The 15,948-nt window shown below is 36.2% G+C and overlaps 1 protein-coding gene across 1 annotated transcript in view; it reads left to right on the top strand.

Annotated features, from left to right (window-relative positions):
- LOC143657503 (cadherin-15-like) overlaps nt 1-15,948 on the top strand; it is a 58,648-nt gene that overhangs the window by 22,528 nt on the left and 20,172 nt on the right. The window contains 1 exon segment of the mRNA XM_077129985.1: nt 12,838-13,708. The gene's annotated coding sequence lies outside the window, so the exon portion shown is untranslated.

The raw sequence follows: 15,948 nt of genomic DNA, 5'->3' as shown, positions 1-15,948 counted from the left end.
GCTTCTTAGTTATGACACCAAAAGCAAAATTCGTAAATTGGACTTCATCAGAGCTAAAATCTTTTGTACTTCAAAGAACACAGAGGGCAACCAGTAAAATGGGAGAAAATAGATGCAGGTCATAGAGCCATAAGGGACTTGTATCCAGAATATATAAAAAACTTTATAAGTCAACAACAAAAAAAGAAGTAACGTGATTGGAAAATGGGCAGAGGATTCGAATAGACATTTTTTGATAATGACCATTCTAGTATGAGATGATATCTCATTGTGATAAGTGCTGGAGAGGTTGTGGAGAAAGAGGCACACTTATTCCCTATTGGTGGGATTGTAGAACCATGTGACCATTCTGGAAAGCAGTTTGGCGTGTCCTCAGAAAGCAAGTATAGAATTGCTGTAGGATCCAGCAGTCCCATTATTAGGAACTGAAGGCAAGGATGCAAAGGGACATTTGCACACTGCTGTTTATAGTGGCATTATTCATGATTGCCAAGAGATGGTAATAGTCCAAATGTCCATCAATGGATGAGTGGCTAAACAAGCTGTGGTGTATACATATGATGGAATATTATGCAACTGTAGTACAGAATAAAGTCATAAAGCATGTAATAATATGAATGAACCTTGAAGACATTATACTATATGAAATTAAAGAAACAAAAGGACAAATACTGTAATGGTCTCACTAACATGAATTAACATTAATGAGTGAACTTTGAGAGTTAAAATAAAGAACACATATTATCAGGAGATAGAAAGAGAGTAGAGATCGGGCATTTGGTACTGAAGGAGTACAGATTGTGTGTGCCACAGGCTTGATTGGAAAAATTCAGAAATATAGTACCATACTTTCTCATGGAAACAATAATTTCAGTGAATTAAGCTGAATGTGAGTAGGATCAAGGCATGCTATGGTCTGTAGTTAACAGTAACACTGCAATATGCTTCTATTGAATGTAGCAAAGGCAGTGTGCCAAAACTGAATGTCAATAAGTGGGGGATATGGGGAAGGGGTATGGGATTCATTGTGGAAAAGGAAATTTCCTCATACAGATTGTGGTGGCAAAGGCATAGCTGTGTGTTTATACCAGGAACCATTAATTTCTTACTTAAGTTGTATTCTTTGATGTGTCGGTCTGGAGAAAATGTGGAGAAAAAGATGTACTGTTTATTTACCCTTGGTAGGGACATAGAGTGGTATAGCCTTTTGGAAAGCAGTGTGGTGGTTCCACAGGAGGCTAGGGTTGGGATTGCCATATGATCCTGCAACCTGTTACTAAGTATATACGTGGAGAAACTTAGAGTGGGGACATGAATGGACATTTGCACACTGGTGTTTATGGCAGCAGTGTTTGTGATTTGCAATCGATGGAGATGACCTAAGGGTACATTGACTGAGGAATGATGGGGGAACTGTGGTATATGCATATAACAGATTACTAAGTGGCTGCTGCAAGAAGGAAGGAAGTTGTGAGGCATGCAACTAGGTGAATAAACCTTGAGAGTGGATAGTATGTTGAACGAAATGTCAGAAACAAAAAGACAAATAGCATTCCTCACTCATACAGAATAACTAACATACAAACTCAGAGATTTGAAGTTGAGAGTATGGGTTATCAGACTGGGGCCTGTTGTAAAGGTTCTTAGATTGTAAGCTCTTACAGAAGTCACATCTGTTCTGGGATTGAACTGTTACTCCTGAATTGTGTTCTGCTCAGCTTTTTGTCTATAACCTGGTCGTTTCTGGAACTTTGGGTATTTGTGTGACACCTGAGACTCAGATTTAGAGCTCTGAATCTGTGAAGTCAGCATTACTGTATAAAGCAGCTGTTTAAAAAGTTGAAAAAATTATCACATGTCCACTAGAGATATGAAAGAAGCTGATCTGGATAGGACTAAGGTAAATCAGAATACAGGGTAAAGGATGATAATGACTATTTTAAAACTTCAACTTCTGTGTGAGATTAAAGGAAGAGATGTTTCTTTGATGCAAAATTTTTATTTTTGGTAGCGCATTTTCTAATTTAATGCCTGGTCAGTTTATTCAAAATTAAAGGAAGAGATGTTTCTTTGATGCAAAATTTTTATTTTTGGTAGCGCATTCTCTAATTTAATGCCTGGTCAGTTTATTCAAACACTATAATTACATGGAATCTTGAAAAGTGTGTGAAATCTTGCTGGTTTGTACATAGTGCAATGCCCCAATGCATCCCAGAGTAGTTTGGGCAGAGAATAAAAAAATATTTGTGAAGTTCCCTTGGAGGACTGGGGAAAAAGGAGGAAATATTATATAAACTTTTGCATCTGGGATATTCCTCATATTCTGGCAATCATTAGGGATAACCAATTCAATAGGCTGAGCCCTAGATCTTATTCTTGCAAAGGAGAAGCTAAGTCTACTTTTGACTATGACTAAGTGTCACCCTCAGGGAACCTTTTTTGTTGCTTAGATGTGGCCTCCCTAAGCCATCATGGCAGATGATCTCACTGCCCTCCTCTCTATGTGGGGCATGACTCTCAGGGGTGTAGATCTCTGTGGCAATGTGGGACAGGACTCCCAGAGATGAGTGGGGATCTGGCATCAAGGAATTGAGAATGCTTTCTTGACCAGAAGGGGGAAGAGGAAAATGAGATAAAAGTTTCAGTGACTGAGAGAACTCCAATAGAGTTGAAAGGTTATCTTCAAGGTTATTCTTATGCCTTATATAGATAACCCTTCTCAGTTTTTGGTGTATTGGAGTGGCAAGAGGAAGTACCTGAAACTGTTGAACTGTATTCTAGTAGCCTTGATTTGTGAAGACAGTCGTGTAACCATATAGCTTTTACAGTGTGACTTGGAAATGGTGTAAGCCTTGTGCCTGATGCACCTTTTATTATGGGCAGATGAGTAAACAAATAAGGATAAAAAGAAAATAAATAATGGGAGGGACTAAAGGGCTAAAAAAATAATTTGGGTAGAGATTGCAATACTAGTGTATTTTAGTTCTTAAAGAATATTAATTTAATTAACAATTTTTAATATTTCATTATTCCCAGTAATTTTTTTATTAAAGCATACATTCTGTCCAGGGATGGATAATCCTTCTATGTAACCATATAAGTGAATAAGTGCATGAAGACATAGTAAGATTGTAAGTTTATATTTTAACTGCTCTAGATTGTATAATATAAAACAATGGACAATTATCATACTTAGTATCAACTCTCATTATTACTTTAGGCTCCTGGATTTGGATTTGGAATTGTAATATCTGGTGGAAGAGATAATCCTCATTTTCAGAGTGGGGAAACCTCAGTAGTAATTTCAGAGGTTCTGAAAGGAGGCCCAGCGGGAGGACAGCTGCAGTGAGCACACTTCTTCTCTCGGTGCCTTTGTTACCAGCACCATTCCTAACTTCCCATCGCTGACACATCTTTTCAGTGGTTTTGCCATATTCATATAGTGCCTATGCTATGAATTATTTGATAGTTTTCCTTGAATTAAAGCACATTTATATTTATTTAAGAAGGAAGCTTTATAAATGTAAAGCTAGTATCACTTGCCATAAATAGAAAGTAACTGAAAGTAAAAATAGTGAAAAGAAAACCTGTTACTCAGTTCTGGTTAGAATCTTGCCATCAGGAGCCTGTCTCCCTGAGTCTGGCTTTTTTTAAAATTTTTGCATGGGCAGGCACTGGACACCGAACCCAGGTCTCTAGCATGGCAGGCCAGAACTCTGTCTGCTGAGCCATTGTGGCCTGCCCAGAGTCTGGCTTTTTTTATTAAGCAGATTGGCAAGATAAGAGAAGCAAAAGTCATATTAACAAGAGTGACTGTAATCTGAAGAATTAAAATGTAACTGAAAGGAAAGGAAAATGTCTTTTTATTTTTGAAACAGAATACTTCCAGCTTTCTAAGTATTATTCAGTATACTGTAGTTGTATCACTAGAAATCATTTTGTGTATTATAATCCCTGCTGAATCCTTTGTGTGTGTTGAGGGTGGGGGGGACACTGTGTTAGTAGCTGAAAAGCTGGGTGATTGGTTAATTACTTACTAAATGTTCTTGTGATAGATTTGAAAGTAAATGTTTTGACATTACCAGTGATTTGACAACACACAGATTAATAGCCCTATAATTAAGAATACTTTCTTGAAGTACCCATTTTTACAATGTCTTCACCAGCTTATCTGTGTGTTTTTCTCTAACATGTTACTTTGGTACCGTCTTTATCCCCTAGGGAGAATGACCGAGTTGCAATGGTTAATAGGGTTTCAATGAATAATGTTGAACATGCTTTTGCTGTTCAACAACTAAGGAAAAGTGGGAAAAATGCAAAAATTTTAAGTATCTTTTTAACCAAGTAATCTGATAGGCACTAACTTTATTGTTGATACATTTCTGGTATTTGAATTCATCCTTTCCCTTTAAGATAATGAAAATTCCAAAATTAGATGAATGAAAGTAAGAATGGTCCTTCAAATGTTTATGTTGTGTCTCATCATTCAGGTGTGCATTTTCTTAACATTGAAATATAAGGATTTTTCTCAGTTGGAAAGAAATGTTGGAGGCATTTTTTATCTGATTATCTCTTTATGACTTAAAATTTCCTTCCCTTTTAAGTATTTCTATCAAACTGGATCTTGATAGGTAGTCAGTTTGAAATATGTAGGCTGTTTTCTGTTTTAAGGTTTGTGTAATGGGCAAATTATACATTTCTGTTGAACACTTACATTATCAGCTACTTTTCTGGATATTGTGGTGTAGTTTAAAGAAAGAGAAAGTTATAAGATTTTCATGGTAGAGGCGGTTAGAGGACATTAAATGATAGGTTTTACAATAGATAAATCTCCATGCTTGTCTTTTTTTCTAAGTAATGGAAGAGAAATTCAGTTAATGCTCCATAATTGGCCTGAAATCACAGTTAAAACCTGATAAGTCTGCACAGAATGGATTTGATCTAAAAGTCCTATTTAAAATCATTTCTACATTTAGAAGTACTTAAGCCGTTCCACCCACTTTGCTCTTCCCCTGTTTCTGTCCCACCTTAAGGGTCTAAGTCACTGCTTGAGACTTTGGGTCGTAGCTCAGGCGTACAGAGCAGGAGGAGAAGACCACAGAGCTAGATGGTTTGTCCTGCTTTGTCCATTGAGAACCTTTCTACTTTCCAGCAGAAGCTCAGAACCATAGTTGACCCAGCAGAAAGAATAGGGATTGGGTGAGGGGGACCTGTATTGAGTTTTGGCCTCGGGGAGCTCTGTGAGAGCTAGAGGAGGGTGCCCAGAGACTGTGCACTTGTACTTGCTAGGCCCTCTCACCCTCTCTAGGCCTTTATGCTCTACGGCTGTTCTCTGAACCAGTGTTATCACTGGGAGATTAGAGTTTTCTCGTATTGTGGTAAAGCCAGTGTTTGGTTAATGGCATAGTTTCAAATGACAGGCATCTTCTATTTTGTCTATATTTCCACTACTTCTTTGTATTTGTACAGGTGTAATGGCATTTTTAAATTATGGTTAATAAGCTGCATAGTGGATAACATTTTAAAACAGTTTTTATAACATGAGATTATAGTGTTTGCGTAAGCCAATCGCTAATTTTATGATGACCAATTTTATTGGGTTTTGTGATTTTAATAAACTTGAGCTTTCTTGCCTTAGCTGCTGATCCTGGACATTATCATTATTACTTTTCATAGTGTTTTTCATATGCGTCTCTGCACATTCCAAGGTGAGCACCTTATGTAAATTGAGTTTTTCTCCTGTAGTGGAGGTTGTGAGCTTAACCCATACCTACAATTTTTTAAACCCACTGTTCCTCTCAAAAGTTGAGTTCTTTATTTTGTTTTATTTTCTCTATGCAAAATATTAAGCATGCATATCCCACATAGACAGTACATCCAAGAAAGTTGTGTTGCTGCATTCTAGACTTTTCTCTAGAGAAATGATTTTATAGGAAATAGACTCAAAACCTGTAATGTGTCTGAAGAAGTACATGACTGTGACTTAACTATATCACTTGGAAAGCCAGAATTCCAGAAGCTTGGGCAAGCATTTTTGCTCAGTGGGAAACAGTTGTAGGTGGTTGAGAGGAGTGTTTAATCAACAAAAAGCAGTTGTTCATTTCTGAATTTGAACAGACTGGATCTTGTCTCTTTAGTTTACTTTAAATCTTTCATAGTCTAACCATTTCCAAAATAAAATCCCAGTGTCTTAGAATGTAAGGTGTCTTTCTTACCTCTTTCCCAGCCATAACTTCAAGGTGATTATATATGTTTTTGCCCTGTTCTGAATAACCAACCCCTCCTCCCTTCTTTAACATCCCTCAAAATATACTCATCTTTGTCTTCTCTTCTGTGTTTTTATATTATTGTGATTGTTTTTATGATTATCTTTCTAGACTAAGAGCCCTTCAGGGAAAGAGGCTTTGTTTTAGTCATCTTTTTTTTTTACCTCAACCCAGTACTTGCATTAGGCTCAATAAATGCTTTCTTTTCCTTTTAATCATAATGTTAGAACTCTTTTGACAACACAGCTACCACAAATATGCTTAATTCTATTTAACTATAAGTGAAGGAAAATAGAAATGGCTTAGTTCATAACACAGGAGCATATACAATTTTTACTAAAAACAAAAAGCATTATGAAGCAAATGAAGGGGCAAAACCCCCTTCCCAGAGATAACTCACTCTATGAACATTTCAGTATATATCCACATGGCTGTATAGTGTTCCACTGTATGTACTTAGTTAACCAGCTCATTTACTGATGGGTGTATCAGTGTCCAGTTTCCACAAGTAATAGGAAAACATGCTGTGGTAAAGATGATTGTGTTTCTGCCTACTTGTTCACTTATCATTTAAAAATAATTTTGTAGGAGTGGATTTTCAGAGTCAGAGGGCATGAATGACTTTAAGACTTTTGATGTATTACCAATTTGCCCTTTAGAAAACCAGGAGAATCCATTTTTCATCAGCTGTTTTTTATCCTCACCAAATTGATAGACTAAACATAATATTTCAAATCAAATATCATTTTAAATTACAAGTGCTTTTACTGCTCATTTATATTTCTTCTTTTCATGTTCATGTCCCTTGCCTTTCTGTAGTGTCATGTTCATACTAAGGTTGATAGCCTTTTGTCAAATAGACTGCACCTGTTGTTTCCCTGTTTGTGTGTGTGCGTGCATATGTGTGTATGGGTTCGTGCTGGTGTTTTGTTTGTCTTTACATGTTTCTGCATGAAAATGTTTTTTTTGTATTGTCGTACTTGTCAGACTTTCACTTTATTGGTTCCTTTTGTGCCATGTTTACAAAAGCCTTACCAGAATTATAAAAGTATATGGTCTCTGTTTTTCTAGTACTTGCTTGATTTCATTTTATTTTATTTAGTTTGAATCTTTAATCCAGCTAAACTATTTTGAAGTAGGCATATTCCCTCACCATTTCTGTAGTGTTCAAATGAAGTATAATTGTCAAACCTGCTAAATATTATTCATGTGAGTTTGTAACTGTTAACTCATAAATGGAGAATCATACCATCTTAAGATATTTTTCAATAAATTAAACATCTTCTAGGTGTAAATATTTCAATTATATGTGCAGTTAAATGCATGACAAGGACCTTCTTGCCAAGGAGCTTGAATCTTAGTAGGTTGGTGGATAAGCATAACAATAACCATAATGCATCTCAATGTCAGATTAAAGTTGTTCAAGAATAGTAGAATTCCAAACAGGTGACATACTAATAGGATGGATGGGGAAATCCTGGAATGCTCAACTGGGTACTTTGTTTTTGTTTTTTCATTAATAAAGAGGCCCTGAAAATTAAAGCAGTTGTAAAGTATTGCTTCTAAGTATAGTGTGTTTAGACCTTGAAATAGAGGTGAGACTAAAAGTCAGGGATACCAGATAGGAATTGTTTACAGTTGTGATATTTGGTAGAGACCTCACCTGTGGTGGCACTGAGATGGAAGGACAGCCTTTTTTCAGTTCTTAACTTTACATTGGTTGGCCTCTGGCCAACATTTGTCTTCAGTGGGTTTCTTCAGAAAGGCCTTCTCTGACACTCTAGGTGGAAGCAGCAAAATATTTAGTGAGGAGCTACACTCTGAAGAATTTCAGCCACAAAGAGAAGAGATAAGATGATAACATGTAGGTGAGTAGCAAGACTAGATTAATTCAATAAATAGATTATTTGAATATATTAGATTGGAGGTAGAAAGGTAAAGTTTAAAATTGATGGAGCAACTTGGTGGATAGTAACTGATGATGAAAGATCTTGAAGGTAGATAGGGATAAGAATAAAAACTCAAATGTGAGGGATTGGTTCATAGAGGAAGAGGCTCCACTTGGTCTCTGAGACTGGAAGGAAGACGGACCAAAGATAAGAGATATGGAAATATTTAGGAGTAGAGTGGATGTGAAGTGGTCTTGATCTCTAAATCAGGCTGAGGGATTTGGTTACTTTTATTAGCAAATTCCATACAGAGAGAAGAGGTGGATAAAGGGATTGTGGAACAAGAGTGAGAATTCTGTCAAGTGAAACAAATTTATAGAGGACATAATTGCAAAGTGTGGAAATGAAGTGATAAGAAGGTGAAGAAAGTTACAGGCCTGGGAGTATGTCATGGCAGAGGATTGAGGGGTCAGGAGAGTCTAGAAAGTCATTTAAATATTAGAGCATGGTGTGTCATACAAATGTGGGAGGAAGGCAGTTGGAACTAGGAAGGAATTGACAGCTGAGAGAACAGGAGAGAATGGAGATAGTCAGAAATAAGATGGATGGTGAAAGGTATCCTTGGTTGAGTGTTTGAGGAAAGAATGCCATCAGAAGGAGTTTGCACCTACAACAGAAGTTATAGATTACAGAGATATAGAGACTGAAAGCAGTGTGTATGTGGTGAAGAATAACTGAGATAATGCTCCAGCATACTAAGTTGAATGTCAATGTGGCATTACAATAAATTATCTCTCAGAGATCTGACAGGGTAATCATGGGGCTTGATACTGATGAATTCTGAAATTTTTAAGGAATCAAGTTGAACTTCTAAGTTTGCTATGGTTTTGGTATAAGTATAGTTTTTTTTTTTATTGCATTAGATGGGGTGCTCCTATTCTTTTCAAACCATAGTTACTAGATTCCCTTTAAAGCTTGTGATTATGATACCCTGATCTTTCTGAAGTAACTATTAAGCCTACTATTCCTCATTAGGTGTTTGATCAGATTTATCAGGAAAACAGAATGCACACCCACAGCTAATATCATCCTCAATGGAGAAAAAAAAAAGAAAAAAAAAAAACAAAACAGAATGCACAGCCATTATGGAAATGTGTTCTTTAATAATTCCTTGTCATTGTTTGTATATTATATAGCTCTGATTCCTATTTAAATTAATAGTAGGTAAAAGGAAATGTACTGTTTCTTCCTCTTAGAAACTGAAAGAGCATGTGTGAAAATCAAGAGATTACTTAATCATAGTATTTTATTTGTAGACCATTGGAAGGAAGAAGAAAGTTCAGACACCAGTAACTCGTCCTGGTCCTGAACCAGTATTGGATAATGAAGAAGATAGTTATGATGAGGAAGTGCATGACCCGAGAAGTGTCCATAGTGGTAGGAATGGGGAGAGTTGGGTGAGGGATAGAAGTGTGAGTAGAGAGAGGAGTTAGTCTCCATGATCAGATCGATGATCTTTGACTTCTAGTCAACCTTCCAAACCAACCAAAGCCACATTGGTGAAGTCTTGGAAAAATGAAGGTATTCTCTACTCATTCCTTTTTTTGCATGGCAGGCACCAGGAATTGAACCCAGGTCTCTGGCATGGCAGGTGAGAACTGCCTACTGAGCGACCGTGGCCTACCCTCTACTCTTTTATCATTATTTTCCCATAAAAATGTTAAGATTAATCTTTATGAGAAATAAAACTGCTGTCTCTTCTTATCTTTGCTTTTGTCTTCTTGTTCATATTCTATTGCTGTAAGTTGCATCCAGTTTTGGCATACACAGGGTCATGCACTTTCTCTGTCTCAGTCATTTTCTTGAGCAGGTAGCACTTCAAATAGTTTTTCTAGTGGTTGAATCTTAGATTTGTTTTTGCAGTCAGAACAGCCAGATACAATTTATGCTAACAAGAAGTATCACACTGTCACCAGATTGAAATTCACTGTTTTACTTAGCTGTCCTTAGGGTCAGTTGTAGTATAACCATGGGGAGAGATCTTGGAATTTATTAGGGTTTTTTTGGAAAATATTTATTAAATAAGGACTGGAGAAAGGTGCTCTTATAGAGCAGGACTTTAAAAAATTTTTTTGAAACTGAAGTCCAGTTGCCTTGTCTTACTCCTAATCAAACTTAAAAAAAAAAGAATTTCATTGAGGCTTTTTCCTACTTTGGACATGTCTCTCAAATGCGGAAAAACCTTAATGACTGATTATTTTGATAGAAGGGTATTATGTAAAATATTACAAACTCTCACTTTGATCTGTTTTACAAGCTGACACATCTTCTGGTTCTTGCCCCCCACTCAAGACTTCTCGTTCAACTTCTCATTCAAGTTATCTATACTTGCTGTATTTCTACTTCATTTTACCGCTCTTCATCCCTTTCTGGTCTTGGTATCTCTTCTCTGTCCCCAAGATTACTGGCACTAAATCCAGTGGAAACTTTTCAGCTTTTGTATTAACTTTCCTTCTCAGTACCATTTAACATCATTAACCACTCCCTCCCGCACACCTGCCTTTGATTTTTTAAAAATGTTTTTTAGGTTCTGTAACACTGTAACCTTCTGGATGCCTCCCCTTTTCAGTATCCTTTGTAAGCTCATTCTCCTCATTCTACCCTTTAATATTCTTTAGGTTTCTGTCCTGGAATCTCTTCCCACATAACATAACCTCATTAGGCAATCTTATCTATTCCCGTTGCTCAAGTAGCTGCTCTTGATGACTAAAACTTGTATGTCCAGTTCAGATCTGTATACTTTTGTGCTCCAAGCCATATATATACAGATGACTCTTAGGTATATATAGGTCCTTCAAAGTTAGCACATCTCAACAGAAACTCATCATCTCCAGCTTAATATTTTTTCATGTTTTCTTAATGAAATATCCCAGTGAATGTATCAGTCCAGCTTCCAGTGCACATGTAAACTGGCGGTCCAGTTCCTTGCCTAGACACCTGTTCTAGTTTGCTAGCTGCCAAAATGCAATATACCAGAAATGGAATGGCTTTTAAAAAGGGAATTTAATAAGTTGCTAGTTTACAGTTCTAAGGCTGAGAAAATGTCTCCATTAAAGCAAGTCTATAGAAACATCCAATTTAAGGCATCCAGGGAAAGATACCTCGATTCAAGAGGGCCAGTGAAGTTCAAGGTTTCTCTGTCAAGGGGAAAGGTATGTGGCAAACACAGTCAGGATTTCTCTCTCAGCTGGAAGGGCACATGGTGAACATAATATGATCTGCTATTTTCCTTTCCAGCTCCCTGGGAGGTGTTTTCCTTCTTCATTTCCAAAAGTCGCTGGCCAGTGAACTCTCTGCTTTGTGATTCTTCAGCATTCTGTCATCCCTCTGTTGTCTCTCTGAATCTCCCCTGGCTTTCTCTCTTGTTGTTCTCTAGCTTTTTCCAAAGAGCTTCTTTTTTAAAGGATTCCAGTAAAACCAATCAAGACCTATCTAGAAGGGATGGAGACATGTCTCTGCCTAATCCAGTTTGACAACCACTCTTGACTGAGTCACATCTCTAACGAGATAATCTAAGTAGTGTTTCAAACATACAGTGCTGAATAGGGATTAGAGGAAATGGCTGCCTTTACAAAATGGAATTAGAATTATAACATGGTTTTTCTAGGGTACATACATCCTTTCAAACTGGCACAATACCCTAAAGTCTTTTTTGTTTGTTTGTTTGTTATCCTGGTGGCATTCCTGCTTGTGAACACTCTTTATACTTGCATTAGGTTAAATTTTCACTCAGATGCACCTTTTAATTACTTGAGCAGCAGATCTCCTAACATACCCCATATTAAAAACATTTTTTGTGTTGCTTCTTTTTTCTTCTATACAATAAGACTTGGAGTCCTTCTCTGTCTCCCAACAGAATGAGAGGGACACTCCTTGTCCTGTTGACATTGTACTGATAGCCATTCATCTAGTTTTTAAAGAAGTATGGCTATAGCTGTTGCAGGCAACTGGGCCTTTGATTCCACTTGGTAACTGTGCTATTATTTTACCAATTCCCTCATATATAAATACAAGTTAATGTTTCCTTACTCTTGGGTACTTGGTTGGTTGGAAAGGAAGGGATTTCTCCTGCCCATGCCTGCCTGACTGGTTGTGATCCTGTATTTGCATGATTATGGAGTAATTTACATGGGTGCTCTGGGTGTGTCTTTCCATGGTCAAAGGTGCATAGGATCAGAAATATTTTTGCTTTAGGAGCTGGGAAATACAAAAATAGTATGTGCTTGGTAACACAAGGCATCATTAAAATCATTAACCTTTCCAAGATTTTTCAAGATCTCAAGCAATTTACTTTTTAGAATTATAATCATTCAAATTCTAAGAAGGTAGCAAGTATATCAGTACAGCATAGCCAGAAAGAAATGGTTTTCTCTTCAGGGCTTTCTCCCTTTCATTAAATAGAAACAGCACATGGCAGTCATCTGAGTCACACACTTCCACTTTGCTTCACATTGACATTGTGAATTTTTTGACGATTAGAGGAAATTTCTTGTTTGTGGGGATAGTCAACAATAATTTCTTTAAATTTTATTTTAAAACTATCTTCATGCAGTGATTTTTACTTTTAAAATCTAATGTCTTAGGATTTTACACTGAAGATATTTAAATATATATTATTTCAGAATATGGTCTTCGATTGGCCAGCCATATATTTGTAAAGGAAATTTCACAAGATAGTTTGGCAGCAAGAGATGGAAATATTCAAGAAGGTGATGTTGTTTTGAAGGTATAGTTGTATTCTTAAATTTTAATAAAATGAAATAGAAAATGAGTTCTAGTTTGACCATGCAGTCACTGCGTATGTTTGAAGCAAGTTTGCCAAAAATAATTGAAAATAAATTTTTGGGAGAGGGGGAGCTGATTTTTCAGTGTCCATTTTTACATGTCAACACTGGTGCTTTAGATGTGGAATCATCCTGAGAAAATCAACCTCTAGAAATATATGTCATTCACCAGCAGAAGTTACTTTGTGGATAGGTGTGTATTCTTCCACAATAAGTGGTTTTGATAATTGTTCCACATTGTCGGAATTTTTTGACTATTATCTTGCTTATAAGTACTTGAAAAGTGATAAGCTTTTAGCGAATAAGAGTGTGCTAATTTGGGTGGTGGTGTTTTGTTGTTCTTTTGACAAAGCAACCGTGTAGCAAAAATTTTTCATTATTTCAGAAAGGGAGAATACTTTGATAATTTACAAAAATGTAAAAGAAATATTTTGATTCCTACAAATCAAGGAGTAGTTTGAATATTCCTATTCTAACTGAACTAATTTAACGTCTGTATTTTTGTTATTTATTTTCAGCTCTCTTTCTTTTCTGTTGCGGGTAAATGGTACTGTGACAGAAAATATGTCATTGACAGATGCAGAGACATTGATAGAAAAGTCTAAAGGCAAGTTAAAAATGGTAGTTCAGAGAGATGGATGGGCTACCCTGTTGAATGTGCCTGATCTTTCTGACAGCATCCATTCTGCTAATGCCTCAGAGAAAGATGGTGAGTATGGTTCTCTGTAGAGGGTCCCTTGAAAGAGACCTATACTTCCTAAATTCTAGAAAGCAGGTCACCACAATTAATTTGATCATTGGCTGATGACGTTAATGCTCAAATCAGCTACTTTATATGAAATTATATTTTGTAACTTGCTGCCATTATCATTGGAGTACCTTATATGTTAGTATAATCATTTCATGGGAAGATAAATAGCACCCTTTAATTTAAATAGACATTTCAGAAATTCAGTCACTGGCTTCAGATCATTCCAGTCGGTCACATGACTGGCCCCACCCAAGCCGGTCCCACTCTTCTGACCAAAGGTCAGAGCCTTCTGATCATTCCAGACACTCTCCACAGCATCCCAGCAATGGCAGGTAATAACACTATTGTGTTTAAAATAGAACAGTTATGTTTGCTTGAAATGTGTATTTGATAATGTAAATGATTGAATTAGGAAGTAGATTTACCTTTTGCCATTTAAGATTAGAGTTCTTTTTCCTTTTCAAATTTAGGAATTTCTATGTAGACTACAAGGAGTCAGCCTTTTTCTTGAACAGCCAGATATAAAATATTTTTTGCATGCAGGCCACACAGTCTCTGTCACAACTACTCAACTCTGTCTTTTGTAGCACAAATGAGTGGAAGTAGCTATGTTCCAATAAAATTTTTTTTTATAAAAACAGCCCACTGCCTTAGTTTGCCAACTCCTGAATTAGAAGATGCTAGGAAGCTTCAGAAATTTGCTTTGCTATTTGGGAAAATGAATTAGAGTCGAAGTCCTCTACTATATAAATTAGCCTGGACTGCCTTTTCCTATTAAAAAAATATACTATCTGGTACTTATGTCAGAGACTATGGTAGGCTAGCAGTAGGTGACCTGCCTGAATTTATATTGTCTTTGGGGTCACTTCTACCTTTAAGAATCTGAAGGAAATTATGGCCCTTCTTTCCAGAAAAATGCACATGTGCAAATAAATGCAATGTTTTGCATTTAGTTTCTGAAGGTTCCCAGAACTCTGCAGACCAACTCATCTAGCTTACAGTTAACAACAGGAGGGACTGGGAAATGGGGGTTCAGAGCTGGAGACTGTTTAGTATTAAAGAGGTTGATTTGGGATTTATCTGCATAGAAATAGTAGCTGAAGCCAGGGAAATTACTGCAATTGTTAGGAGAAATAGTATATTATGAGAAGGCTGAAAACAGGACCACAGGGAGCACATTCCCTTAGAATTGTGAGTAGATGAGCAGGGAGATAGATGGAGAGAGGAAGGAGTACCTAGCCAGAAAAAAACTTTTCAAATTTGTTGAGAACTATAAATGATACAGTTGTTAAGTGTGTATATTGGTGAAGATGTTTGGCTTTTAACTAAAATAGGAACTAATAGTTAAAAAAAATGACTAGTAACAGCTATGACTGTCATTGTTATTATTGCATATTATGTCCCTTATAGTTTTTAGATATTAGTGAAGTTGATTGTCTCCAAATTTCAAATTTTAGGTTTATAAATTATGTCAAGTCTGATCTTTATTTTAAAGTGGAAGTATTTTTTCAAAATGAATGTTATTGGATGTCAAATGTAAAACTTGCTAATTTTTTTTATAACTGATGATTATTTTTAACTACTCTGGTTAATATATTAATCATGAAAATCTCCCTGTGTATCATAGATGTTGTCAGGAAAAGGTTTACTGGACCACACATAAACAGTAATATAACTAATATCTTTGATGATTTGTGGGGAGCAGCTATGATTTTAATATGTCTCTGACCTGGAAACCATGCTGATATCAAACAATTAGAACATGATTTTCCTTAAAAAAAAAAGCATATACATCAAAATTTCAAAATGTTAGCCATTTGTTTTGATTATGAGCAGATTCTGTATCTTAGAAACTTTCTGCTTTTTCATTTAGATTTCCTAACACTTAATCTTAAATTAAAATAAACTGCCTTCATGTAGAGGTTTTTTACTTCTCCTGGGAACCTTAAGTATTCTGTAAGTTATGTGGGGAGCTTTTAAAAATACAGGTTCCTGTGTCCTGCTTTCAATTCTTCTGAGATAGGGTCACATAGTGTTTTTTCCTTTTTTAAGCTCCTTGGATGATCCTATTCTGTAAGTGTCTAGATTTGGGAAATACTGGCTAGCTTGGGTAGCATATACTAAAGACAATCCTTTGAATTACAGAAGGGTGCAAAAGCTTTTCAGGTTTTTCAAATTTTTGTGTTAATTCCTGAAAA

This window comes from Tamandua tetradactyla, chromosome 2 (assembly GCF_023851605.1).
Source record: "Tamandua tetradactyla isolate mTamTet1 chromosome 2, mTamTet1.pri, whole genome shotgun sequence".
Taxonomy (NCBI): Eukaryota; Metazoa; Chordata; class Mammalia; order Pilosa; family Myrmecophagidae; genus Tamandua; species Tamandua tetradactyla.
This window is presented reverse-complemented; position numbering and strand designations above follow the sequence as displayed.